The 12,458-nt window shown below is 42.3% G+C and overlaps 1 protein-coding gene across 3 annotated transcripts in view; it reads left to right on the top strand.

The window, feature by feature from the left end:
• The window catches only part of DOK5 (docking protein 5), a 153,007-nt gene that overhangs the window by 77,815 nt on the left and 62,734 nt on the right, over positions 1-12,458 (top strand). The window contains exon 1 of one of the 3 annotated variants that reach the window (XM_055545352.1): positions 12,163-12,181. The exons of the other annotated variants lie outside the window; for them this stretch is intronic. The gene's annotated coding sequence lies outside the window, so the exon portion shown is untranslated. Of the gene's footprint in view, positions 1-12,162; positions 12,182-12,458 lie in introns of those variants that run through there. 3 annotated transcript variants of the gene reach the window in all.

Consider the following 12,458-nt stretch of genomic DNA (forward strand, 5'->3'; position numbering starts at 1 on the left):
GAGAGGGCCCATTTGGTCCAGCAATCTCCCTCCTGGGCTCATATCCAGAGAAAACTATACTTTGAAAGGATACATGTACCTCAGTGTTCGTGGCAGTACTGTTTATTAATGCAATAGCCAGGACATGGAAGCAACCCAAATGTCCATTGACAGGTGCATGGATAATGAAGATGCGATGTATATACTCAATGAAATATCACTCAGCCATAAAAGAGAATGAAATAACGCTCTTGCAGTGACATGGATGGACCTAGAGATTGTCGTACTGCGTGAAGTCAGACAGACAGAGGCAGACAAATATCAGACGATATTCCCTATAGGTGGAATCCAAAAAGTGAGTCAGCATTTCTGCAGATTCCCCTCTGTCATAGGTTAGTGCTGTACTCTTCTTGCCTGTCTGTTTCATATGTAGTGTCGATAGTTTGTACCTGTTAATCGCAGACCCCTAACCTGTCCCTCCCTGCTGGCTTCTCCCCTTCGGTAACCACAGGTTTGTTTTCTGTATCTGTGAGTCTGTTCCTATTTTGCATAAACATGCATTTGTATTAGTTTTTAGATTCCACATATAAGTGATATCATGCAGTATTTGTCTTTCTCTGATAATTCATTAAGCGTGATATTCTCTAGTGAGTGAAAGTCGCTTGGTCGTGTCCGACTCTTTGCAACCCCATGGACTATACAGTCCATGAAATTCTCTAGGCCAGAATACTGGAGTGGGTAGCCTTTTCCTTCTCCAGGGAATCTTCCCATCCCAGGGATCAGACCCAGGTCTCCCACCTTGCAGGTGGATTCTTTACCAGCTGAGCTCTCAGGGGTTCATCCACATTGCTGCAAATGACGATCTTTCACTCTTTCTCATGGCTAACACTCCACTGTGTGTAAACCACATCTTCTCATCCAGTTAAGAAGGGTGCTTGGGTTGCTCCATGTCTCGGCCGTTGTAAATAGTGCTCCTGGGAACAATGTAATCCCCGTGAGATTCTCCAGGTTGCTGTGGTATGTGTCTTAATAGTCCCCTCCTGTCTGTCACTAACCAGTGTTCCACAGTATGGATTACTACAGGTGATTACACTCCCCACTGAACAACATCCTGTTGTTTCTAGTTTTTTATTATGATGGGTAAAGTTTTTGTTTTTCTGGGATAAACTCCCAAGAGTGCAATTGCTGGATCATATGGTGGCTGTATGTTTAGTTTTACAAGACATTGCGCACCTCCTTACAGAGCAGCTGTGGATTTTACGTTCCCAGCAGCAGAGAGCGGCCGGCCCAGTGTTCTGTCCCAGCAGCAGAGCGCGGCCGGCCCAGTGTTCTGTCCCAGCAGCAGAGAGCGGCCGGCCCAGTGTTCCTGTCCCAGCAGCAGAGAGCGGCCGGCCCAGTGTTCTGTCCCAGCAGCAGAGAGCGGCCGGCCCAGTGTTCTGTCCCAGCAGCAGAGCGCGGCCGGCCCAGTGTTCTGTCCCAGCAGCAGAGAGCGGCCAGCCCAGTGTTCTGTCCCAGCAGCAGAGCGCGGCCGGCCCAGTGTTCCTGCATCTTCATCAGCCTTTGGTGGTGTCGCTGTATTTACTTTAGTCATTCGACAGTCACATCTCATGGCAGTTTTAATTTGCATTCCCTCATGTCTAATGATATTGAATGTATTTTCCTGCACTTTAATTGCTGTGTATCTTTTTCTATGAATATCTCTTTATGTATTTTTACCAATTTTTAGTAACTTTTTTACGAGTGAATTTTGAGTATTTTTTTAATATAGTATAGATTCCAGTCCTTTATCAGATATGTGGTTGCAAATATTTTCTCCGTTTCCATAGCTTATCTTTTCATCCTCTTAACAGGATCTTTTGCAGACCAAAGGTTTTAAATCGCATGAGGTCCACTGTTTGAATTTTTACTTATATGAATTATGCTTTTTGTGTCAAGTCTAAGAATTCTTTGCCCAGCCTTGGATCCTGAACATTTTCTTTTTCTAAAATTTTATAATGTTAAGTTATAATTAGTATATATTTAGTATAATTTATATACTAAAATATAATTTATAGTATAAATTACTTATAATAGTATATATTATTAGAATATATAATATAGTATATTATACTATATAATTATACTATATAATATAGTATAATTTATTTATAATTTATAGTATATAATTTAAGTTATAAATTTAAGTTCATGGTTCATTTTGAGTTTAATTTTTGTATGAGATGTGAGACGTAGCTTGAGTTTCTTTCCTTTTTACCTATGGTTGTCCAATTATTCCAATACCCTTTGTTGTAAAAAAAAAAAAACCTATTCTTTTCCCACTGAACTGCTTTTGTACATTTACCAAGAACCGTTTTGAGAATTAGCACAGGTCTGTTTCTGGGTTTTCTGTTCTTTTTCATTGAGCTATGTATCACGTTCTTTGATTACTGTAAATATATACTAATAATATTGGGTAGAAATGAATGCTTGCAGTTCCTCTTTTTTTAAAGGTCATTTTAGTTATGTTAGTGCTTCTCCATAAAATTTTAGATTTGTCTGTGCTTATAGAAAACCCATGTTAGAATTCTGAATAATTACATTAAGCCTATAAATCAAATTGTGGGAGAACTTGACATCTTTTCTGTATCAGATCTTTCCATTCATGAACATGGTCATTCCATTTATTTGAATTTTAAAACCTTCTTTCATCGTCATTTGGTAGTATTCAACCTCTGTGTCCTGTACATGTTTACTTAAGTTTATATGTGATTATTTCATTTAATTTGGATTAAATTCAAAGCCCTTTTGCATTAAATTCTTGTGTAAACTTGCCGTCTTTGGCCTATAATCAGTAAAACAGTCATCTGGTTTAATTTTTTTTTCCTGTCCCACAATTATTTGAGTAATCATTTGAATTGATTAGTGGTCCTTGCATTTTGGAAAAAAGCCTCAAGTTTTGAGGGCTTATCAGAATGTCATCTGTGTGGTCTGGCACTGATCTGTTAGTTTGCTTGACTTAGTCATGTTCTTAAGAAATGTGCGTATGCACACAAGGAAAAGGAACGAGACAAAAACAAACTTAGGGACAAAGTTCATTGAGTGTAAACGCCTTGGCTCCCCCCATTCATATGTACTTCTTACATGAATTTCTTAAAAACTTGAATTCTGAGGACTTATCTATACGATTTTGCATTTTGTTTATGTGGAAACGCTTGACTATACTCCAGGAACACACAGAAGCTCTCTGTCAGTGATGTCAGAGAACGATGGATTTTCTTAAGTCAGTAAAAAATGAGTCAAATGGTTTTTGGGTGTGGGAGAAAGTACAGGATGTTGTTGACCAAAGGGTGATGATCCATCTACCTCATTTTACAACTTTTTGCAGATTTCTTTTTTCTTTTTCTTATCACATTATTTTTTAAAATTGTAAATATCATACATGTTTCTTGCACCAAATGTAAACAATTCTGAAGTGCATGGAGTAAAATGAAAAACAAAATACTATTGTGGACCCTAGTCCCTGTCCTTCAGAAAAAATGCTGCTGCTGCTGCTGCTAAGTCACTTCAGTCGTGTCTGACTCTGTGTGACCCCATAGACGGCAGCCCCCCAGGCTCCCCCGTCCCTGGGATTCTCCAGGCAAGAACACTGGAGTGGGGTGCCATTGCCTTCTTCTTCGGAAAAAATACTAATGGATTAATGTGTACTTTTCAGACTCTTTTTTTCTTTGTATACAAATAGAAACAAATTCTCACACATATATAGATCACATTTTTAACGCAAAAATTCAGTAATTCATTGCATATTATGCATATTGTGTTTAAGGAGACCATAGTTACAGATTTCTCCAGGACATTTTGATGAGCCTGTAGTCAGTCCTTACATAACTTTTAGTAGTGACTTGTTTCACATTCAGAATATTTGTATTTATGAGACACTACACATGTCCACTTTAGTTATGCCCTTTCTCTCATGGTTTGACTACCACTCTAAGTCCATAATTAGTGGCTACACCTCATTAATTTAACAGATCCAGAGTACTCTTTAATATTGATACACCACAACCTGTTGAAAAATACCCAAATTGATGGGCAAAAAATTTTCTAATATTTTATAAATTTAAATTTTACTGTGGTGAAAAACTTGTGCATGTATCTTTGTATGCTCATGCAAATCTTCTTGAGAGGAAATCTCTTAGATGTAGGATGGTCAGCTGATAGATATCCTGTACTGTTAACATTTTTGTAACTACTGCCAAATTGTCTCCAGATAGATTATCCAAAATCCCACACCCACATCCAGTTTAGGAAAGTGTCCTTCACCCCAGACTCCATTCTGTCTGTAAATTTCAGATGCAGACTTTTCAGTGTAAGTACTCTTTGGTGCGTGTGTGGCTTTTTATTTTTAAGAAGGATGATGTGGACAGATTATTTCAGTTATTTCACGTGTACAAATAAAGCTCCACTCTTCAGGGCAGACAGTCCAAATTTATACCTCGGACAGGCTCTAGTCCAGTTGATTTCAAGTGACCAAGGGCATGTGTATATATTTGGAAAGAATGAAAGCATCTCTAGGGGCTGGGATTTAACTGTCTAGGATGGTTCTTTCTTAAGGAATCTTTTGTAAAATGTTTGCTTAAACTGCTGTGTTCCAGGTCCTGAGGAGAGATTAGTGGATAGAAATGTTTTATGCTGACAACTTTGATTAGAACTGGGAATGTGTCTCCTTATTTATCTGTCCTTGCATACTGGCACTGCTTTTAAACCATTGGTACTATTTTTTTTAGGAAAGATAATACGAAACACTTAAAATGTTTGAAACACATTATAAGAAGTCCTTAGGAAAATTTTAATGGGAATATTTATTAGAGCTTTTTAGAGTGCTCTGAAAAGTTCAACTGATAATAATGTAATAATAATAATGTAATGGATTCTTTTATTAATCCTGTACTTGAGAAGACATTATAGATCCAGAAATGTATTGCTTTTACATGACTTAATTTCAAAGGCAACCTACAGAAGTTAAAGGGATTTATGCCTGTTCATTTTCCGTAGGATAATGGCTTTATTTATTTTTTTAGAATGAAATAATTTGAAGCTTCTGCAGAGCTTTGCAATTTGCATATACAAAGTGAATTGCTCACTGAATTCATTCAGTGCCACAAGGGAAAAAATAATTAGGATACAGCTTACAAAAGCAAGGCAGAAAAATTGCCTTTTAGGTAGCAGTCTCCATTTCACTCTGTAAACATAAATAAATCATCATCTGTAAATTACCATCAGCAAAAGAAGGGGAAAAATTGGAAATCAAATCCTTGTTTTCCTAAATGGCTCTTGACTTTGCAGCACACCAGCAACATATTTAATATTCCCACACAACGTTGACTAATTGCATAATTCTGACAGGAATATATCAGCTCCTCAAGGGAGTGTACTTTTAAAAAATCCGATTGTATTAATCTTCCCTTGAAGCACCAGAAGAAATTTCAGCAGTTTCTCTGTCTAGTTACAAAATAACCCATTTGGAAAATTGAATTGTGTAATTTGTAATTGTTTTCCAAGTTGTTAATGCAAACCTATATCAGCAGCAAGTTAAACTTTTAAAGTATGGCCACTTTGTTAATTGCTGGCTGTTAAACATTTATTTCAATGAATACTATCATTTATGACGAATAAGACATCTGGAATATGGCTTTAAACAGCCAAATTAATTTGCCAGTTCCTTTTTTTTGGAATTCCTAACTGGATGGCATACTTAAAGATTTATCAGAGATTTAGGAGTGTGCTGAATATCGCTCTTTCCTTTGAGGGAGTCACAGTGCTGGGTTTTTGATGCTCAGAGAGTTAGCAAACGAGAACTGAGGAGGAATTAAGCAGCTCTTTAGCGCTCCCTGTTTTCCATCCTGCCCACCCTAAGCTGAGCTAAGTCGTAACTGCTCACTGCCTGCTGTCTGCTGACCTCTCTGGGCCTTGTTTCCATCCCCCGGTCGTGTTCCCACCGTTCCCCACGGTTGAGGCCACGTGTGGCCCAGCCAGCGGCGCGCTGCTCAGCCCCAGAGGACGCCATCCTCATCAGTCCTGTGTGAACAGCACACTCTGGCTGTGTGATGCATCAGCCGTATCCATTCTCCACTTTTCCTCTAGCGCGGTTTTTCCACCCTCTGTGCTGTTAACATTTTTGGTGTGGAGCTGGCCTGTTTTTTGCAGGATGTTTAGCAGCGTCTCCTGACTTCTACCCCCTAGATACCAGGAGCACCCCCAGTTTTGGCAACCAAAAATAGCCCTGGACTTTGTGAAATCTTTTCCCTGGGAAGGATGAGGCGAGTGCAAGATCTTAAGCTCTCCCCTGGACGGAGAACCACTGCCTGCAGCCTGCAGATGTGACCCCCCAGCTACCTGCGTAAAACCTCCTTGTCTGCACTCTGCGACTTGATGAGGCCCAGTGACTCCTGCCAGCTGCTCACTTTTAGCCTTTTAGCCCCAGCCCAGCTGCTCTTGCTTCGCACTTTGTCTTCCTGTCACTGCCTCACTCCTCACCACCACTTTTCCCTGTACTCCTATCCTGCCAAACTGCAGTTTCGAGATTGTGTGGGGAAGCTTTGGTCTGGAAATGCCTCTCTCCTTTCTTTGCCTCATAAACCCTTGCTCACCCTTGTCAACCCACTTTAGGATGCCAGTGCCTCCCTCAGGAACGATGGCCTCGCTGATTCCTTTCTGGAGAGTCATTTGGTGGTTTACTGAAGTGTCATGTCAGATTATCCATGTTTGAATCCCAGCTCTGCTGTTTGCAAGCTGAGTGAACAAATTCACCTCTGATAGTCCTGTTCTATGTAAACAGGAATTTCACAGTCAGAAATGTGAAAAAGTAAATAACATAATCAATATGAAGTGCTTAGAACCCCAAATCTGGCATATAATTAAAGGTCTGCCTGTGTGGGGGACTTCCCTTCCCTTCCCTGGGGGCCCAGTGGCTGAGACTGCGCTCCCAATGCAGGGGGTCCAGGTTTGGTCCCCGGTTGGGGGACGAGGTCCCACATGCCCAGCTAAAGACCCGGTGCAGCCAAATAAGTGAATTTTGCTCTTGCTCAGCCACTATGCTGTGTGTGACTGTTCGCCACCCGGTGGACGCCAGGCTCCTCTGTCCTCCGCTGTCTCCTGGAGTTTGCTCAAATTCACGTCTCCTTTCCTTTTTGATAAAGATTGGTGGGGACGGGGGCTTTCATTTACCATGCTCTTGTTGAGGGCTTACACGTGTGAGGCACTGAGCTTGGTGCTGGAGACAGAGCAGAGAACAGAGCAGGCGACACCCTGCTTCTGCTTCTACGTAACGTAAAGAAAACGTGTAAGTGAAATATGTAGGGTGTTGGCGTGACTGATCAGCGCTAAGCGAGAATGAACGCCGGGCAAAGAGATAGGCATGTGGACTGAGGGTGTCGCAGTTTTGTTTTTATTTTACTCTATTTTACTGGCCTGTCAGCGTGTGGGATCTTAGTTTCCTGACCGGAGATCCAGGCTGCACCCCCCGCATTGGGGCGCACAGTCTTCACCACCGGACCGCCAGGGAAGTCCCCCTGTTGCGGTTCTAAGTAGCGTCGCCTGGATGAGATGATGTGTGAGTCACTGATGATGGGGCAGATTGAGACTTCCTCCTCGAGAGGAAGAGTGTTTCCAAGCAAAGGAAGAATAAACCCAGGTGCTCTTGTTTGGTGGGACTGAAAAGACCACAGAAGCGAGAGGGAGTTTAGTGGGACTTCCCAGAAAAGGGAGAGTAAAGTGTGACTGCCTGTGTTTCAGCAGAGCGGCGTCTCTTCATATAAGGTCCTCTAGCACCACACTGGGCTTCCCAGGTGCTAGTGGTGAAGAACCGCCTGCCAGTGCAGGAGACGCGGGTTCGATCCCTGGGTCGGGAAGATCCCCTGGAGGAAGGCATGGCAACCCACTCCAGTATTCTTGCCTGGAGAATCCCACGGACAGAGGAGCCTGGTGGGTCTGTGGGTCACAAAGAGTCGGAGGCGACTCAGGTGACGTGGCATGCACGCCCGCGGCAAGCATCACAGCAGGCGGTGTCTGCAGGGCAATATTTGGAGGAATATTCCGAACGTTCCGAAGAACTGTCCACCAGAAGCAGGAGCCGGGTGGAGACTTCAGGGTGCAGCTTTTCATTTCTCCCGGCTACTGGGAAGAAATCCATTTCTCTTAGAGCAGCACAGAATGCGTGGGAGAAGTACGTGTGGTTGGACTGTATCTTGAGGAAAGGGAATCAAAGTTTGTTCAGACTGATTTTCAGCAGCGCCGTCCAAAGTAATCACACGCTAGAGCCAGAAAGCACACCACCACCAAGGTAGCCTTCTGTCATTTTCTGCGTTGGTGCAGGAAAGGCAGGCTGGGCTGCCTTCAGCATCTGCCTGGCATCTCTGCTGAAGGAAGGATGCTTCACTGTGAGGCATGGGGGATTGAAGGACCTTCATCAGATGGTCTGCATGTGCCCCTGAAAGGCTAAGATACAAAGGATCCTTTCTCAACAGGCCCTGGAAGTGTCACCTAAACGGGCCACCGTATTCACCCGTGAGTGGTTTTTTTCAGATCCTCAGCGACTACAGGTAGAACCTGCTTCTGTGATAACAGCCAGCTGACCGTCCTGCAGCAATGCCTGCAAAGAGACGAAGGGTGGTGTCAAGCCCAAATGGCTTGGTTCCCTTCTTGAATAAGCACCCCAGGCGTGCACACCAGCTCACGTGCTGACAGATCCAAACCAAATACCGAGGACGTGTGCGTGTCAGTCGTGTCCTGCTCTCTGTGGCCCATGGACTGTAGCCTGCCAGGCTCCTCTGTCTCTGGGGTTTCTCAGGCAAGAATACCGGAGCATGTTGCCATGTCCTCCTCCAGGGAATCTTCCCAACCCTGGGATCGAACCCAAGTCTCTTGCATCTCCTGCATTGGCAAGTGGGCTCTTCACCACCCACGCCATTTGGGAAACCAGAGATGGAGGAGGAGGATGTCCAAATGTTCAAAGGGCGTATGGTGGGTGCTTCTGTCAACTACACATGCAGTAAGTTCTCGATAGTTGAACACACTCCCCTTATTAAATGCCATAGTCCACATTTTTAAAATAAAAAAATAATCAGTGCTTCTAGTAATGTTGTTGACCTGGGTTTCCTTGTGGGAACAGTTCAGGCACCCTGTGTCAATATTTATCTTGACTCTGACAATCACAAATACATGGGCTTAGGTTGACAAACCAGTTGGCCTAAAAAGAACAGCATTTTGATGCAGATGAGAGTCTTCAGTGGGTGCTTATACAATTCTCTCAAAGGTAATTGGGAAACAGGATGTTCACATAATGCCGAAGTATTGCCCAGCGTGGATGCATCTCATAGACGTGACACCAGATGTAAGAATCTAAACATAGAAAAACACATGTGATATAGTTTGGTTTACATGTTAATATAAAGTTTTCTAGAAGGAAGAACCACCCAGTGGTGATGGAGGCGAGGGTGGTGGTTTTATCCGGGGTCAGCACTGATCCGGGAAGTGACGGTGTTACTGAGAGCTGTGTGTGTCAGTCTGAGTGGCGGCTCCCCAGCTGTGTACACGTGTCGAGATTCACTGGACTGTGCTCTCGAGATTTCTGTCTTTTACTGTTTGTGCTGGATCCGTGGGGCCTCGTATTTAGGTTCCTGTGCTTGTTCCAAGCCGACTTTCACTGGAGCTGTAGTTTGGAATACAGACCATGGTGCCATATGTACACACGTAAAAGCAAGTGGTTTTTGAAAAGCTGAGTTTTCTTCAGCATTTTAAAGTCTGAATACGAAAGATGAGTTTAGCTCAGACTGTCTTCTTTTGAGTTGACAAGTACTTTATTTTTACATAGGAATTAAGATTTACATTTCTTTTTTTTTTCTTTCTTTCAAGATACGGTTTATAACTTGCAGAAATATCTTTAAATGTTTCCAAAACTGTTTGCATCTGTAGTTTTACTCATTTGCTCATTTATCCAGCCAGTAACTTATTTATTCATTTACTTTTAATGTTTTTTAAGGAACACACATGGTGGAGTGTACTGCTAGGAAAAAGCATACATTTGTAGAAGCCAGAAGTTCTAGATTTGAATGTTGCTCTATCCTTCCATTCTGCCTGAGAAATCATAATTAAGTTACCTCTCTCATTCTCACTATTCATCCTCATATAATGAGTTTAATAATAGTACCAAGGATGTTATACCGTTGTGAGAATTCAGTATTACGCTGTAGCCATTCAGCATTCTGCAGTTGGTTGAAGTAAGCGGACCTCCTTGAGAAGTGGATTTATAACTGGTGAGTGGGGTGAGAGTCGTGTCCTCATTTAATTAGACGAGTCCTACTTTATATGATGGTGACAGTGTAAGATTTCCTTTGAAAAAAATTTTAAAAACCAAGTGATTCAACCACTGAATTAAAATTGCTAACCAGTGTTCTAGTGGCTTATTATGTATTTGACTAGGAAACCTCGTCCCCTTTGTGCTAGAAGTAATATAGGAATACAGTGGGGTTTGAGAGAAAAACTCCATGAAAATTCTTGGCCAGAAGGAAATCAAACAGAGTGTATTAGCCAACTTTTGCTTTGGCAACAATTCCAAAATTTTAGCAGCTTATAGCAATTCATCCTTATCTTCTGCCCTTATTGTTTGAGGGGTCTGGGTTGTGTGGTGGGTCTGTGGGTGTGTTGAGCATAGCTGGATTAATTTGACTCAGTTGCAGTCCATCTGTCTGTACATCCAGGAGTAAGGAGGGAAATGAACTCAAGGAGAGAAGAAATGACTTACACATACTTTTAAAGTGTTTACTTGCACATATCAGCTCACATTCTATGAGCTAAAGCAAGTTGCATGACCAAATCCAAACCATTCAGGAAGAAGTCGTGGGGGCAAAGAGGGGATGGATGAATTTTTGAACGAGTAAGTCAATCCGGAAAATGAAGGTTAGGAATTCCCCAGGTGGTCCAGTGGTAGAGCCCACCTGCCAGTGCAGGGGACTCGGGTTCGATCCCTGGTCCGGGAAGATGACACCTGCCGCAGGGCAGCGAAGCCCTGCACCTCACCTCCTGAGCCCACGCGCCCTCGCGCCCGTGCCCGGCAACGAGATGCCTGCAGGGCAGCTGAGCCCCTGCACCTCAGCTCCTGAGCCCACGCGCCCTCGCGACCGTGCCCAGCAACGAGACGCCAGCGCCCTGCAACTGAGTGCCCTCGCGCAGCAGCACAGACCCAGAGCAGCTGGAAATAAAAATAAATAAAAGAAGAAAATGAAAGTTGCTGTGAGGTACAGCGTTTGCCTTTGGTCTGATTTTAAATCCCTCCAGATTCTAAAGAGAATCATTTTTGCCAAGTCTTACCTGCACTCAACCTTCCCATTGTCTGTGTTCGTGAACATACTTCTTGTGTCAGGAAAGCTCCGATTCAGGGTTCATTATCTCTTACCAGAGGAATTTTCAAGAAACCATGATCTTCCATGAGTTCTGAATGAGTCCAAGGATTGACTATTAAATTAAGCCTGAAGCTAACCTGGGCTTTGAAAGTAAACAGCCAATTTCTAAAGAAAATCAAGCATGTCAAAGGTCCTCATATTGACATTTTCAATAAGCTGTACACATGTTTCTGGTCTTCTTTGGCTCCATTTTGGCCAAAATGGATTAGATTTTAGCTCCATTTCGAGAGAGAAATCTCTGAAGTCAGAAAGCATAAATACACCCAGAAAAGGAAAAGGAAGTTTAGAGATTGAGAGGTCACAGATTAACTGGAAAGAGTTATCAGACAGGTAGCAGTCCAGAAATAAACAGAAGTAATTTTCATGGTCTACCTTGGTCACTTGTTGCCTTAGCATAAAGATTCTATTACAGGGTAGGTAAAAGTATTTAGACTCTATGTACCATTTTAATCACAAAATTTGACTTCTTTTACTTTTCTGCTCAATATCAAGATCCTCTGTTAGTAATGGACATTTGTAACTGGGTCTCATATTAGCTGTCTCTTGGAAACTGTTCTTTTGACTTTTTTTTTATATAAAATATGAAGTTTTTTTTTTTAATTTAATTTTATTTTTAAACTTTACATAATTGTATTAGTTTTGCCAATTCTCACTTATATTTCCGATCTGGTCATGGCGCTTGAAATGTTTTTTTGTCTTCTTCACTTAGGATGTGCGGTTGTGAAATGGACAAAAAAGGTGAAAAGGAAACAAATGGTCCTGTTCAGGTGCATGACCTTTGGGATGTGAAGTGGGCACCAGATCTTTACCAAGGTTCTGTTGATACCCATTGTCATGCTCCTGCCAAGCAAAGGAGAGTTCTTCCGGCTGACCGTCGACCTCTAGGACACTTGGTTATCACCTGGACTGTCAAATTCGTGAAAAATTAAATGCAAGTCTGTTCATAACAGTGGTGTTAGGTTAGGAGTCGTAGATTGATGGTGTTTTTCCTAATTTTTAGTCCTTTTTCATTTATTCATAACTGTTTGTTGTGATGCTTGGATG

This window comes from Bubalus kerabau, chromosome 13, assembly GCF_029407905.1.
Source record: "Bubalus kerabau isolate K-KA32 ecotype Philippines breed swamp buffalo chromosome 13, PCC_UOA_SB_1v2, whole genome shotgun sequence".
In the NCBI taxonomy this organism is placed as follows: domain Eukaryota; kingdom Metazoa; phylum Chordata; class Mammalia; order Artiodactyla; family Bovidae; genus Bubalus; species Bubalus kerabau.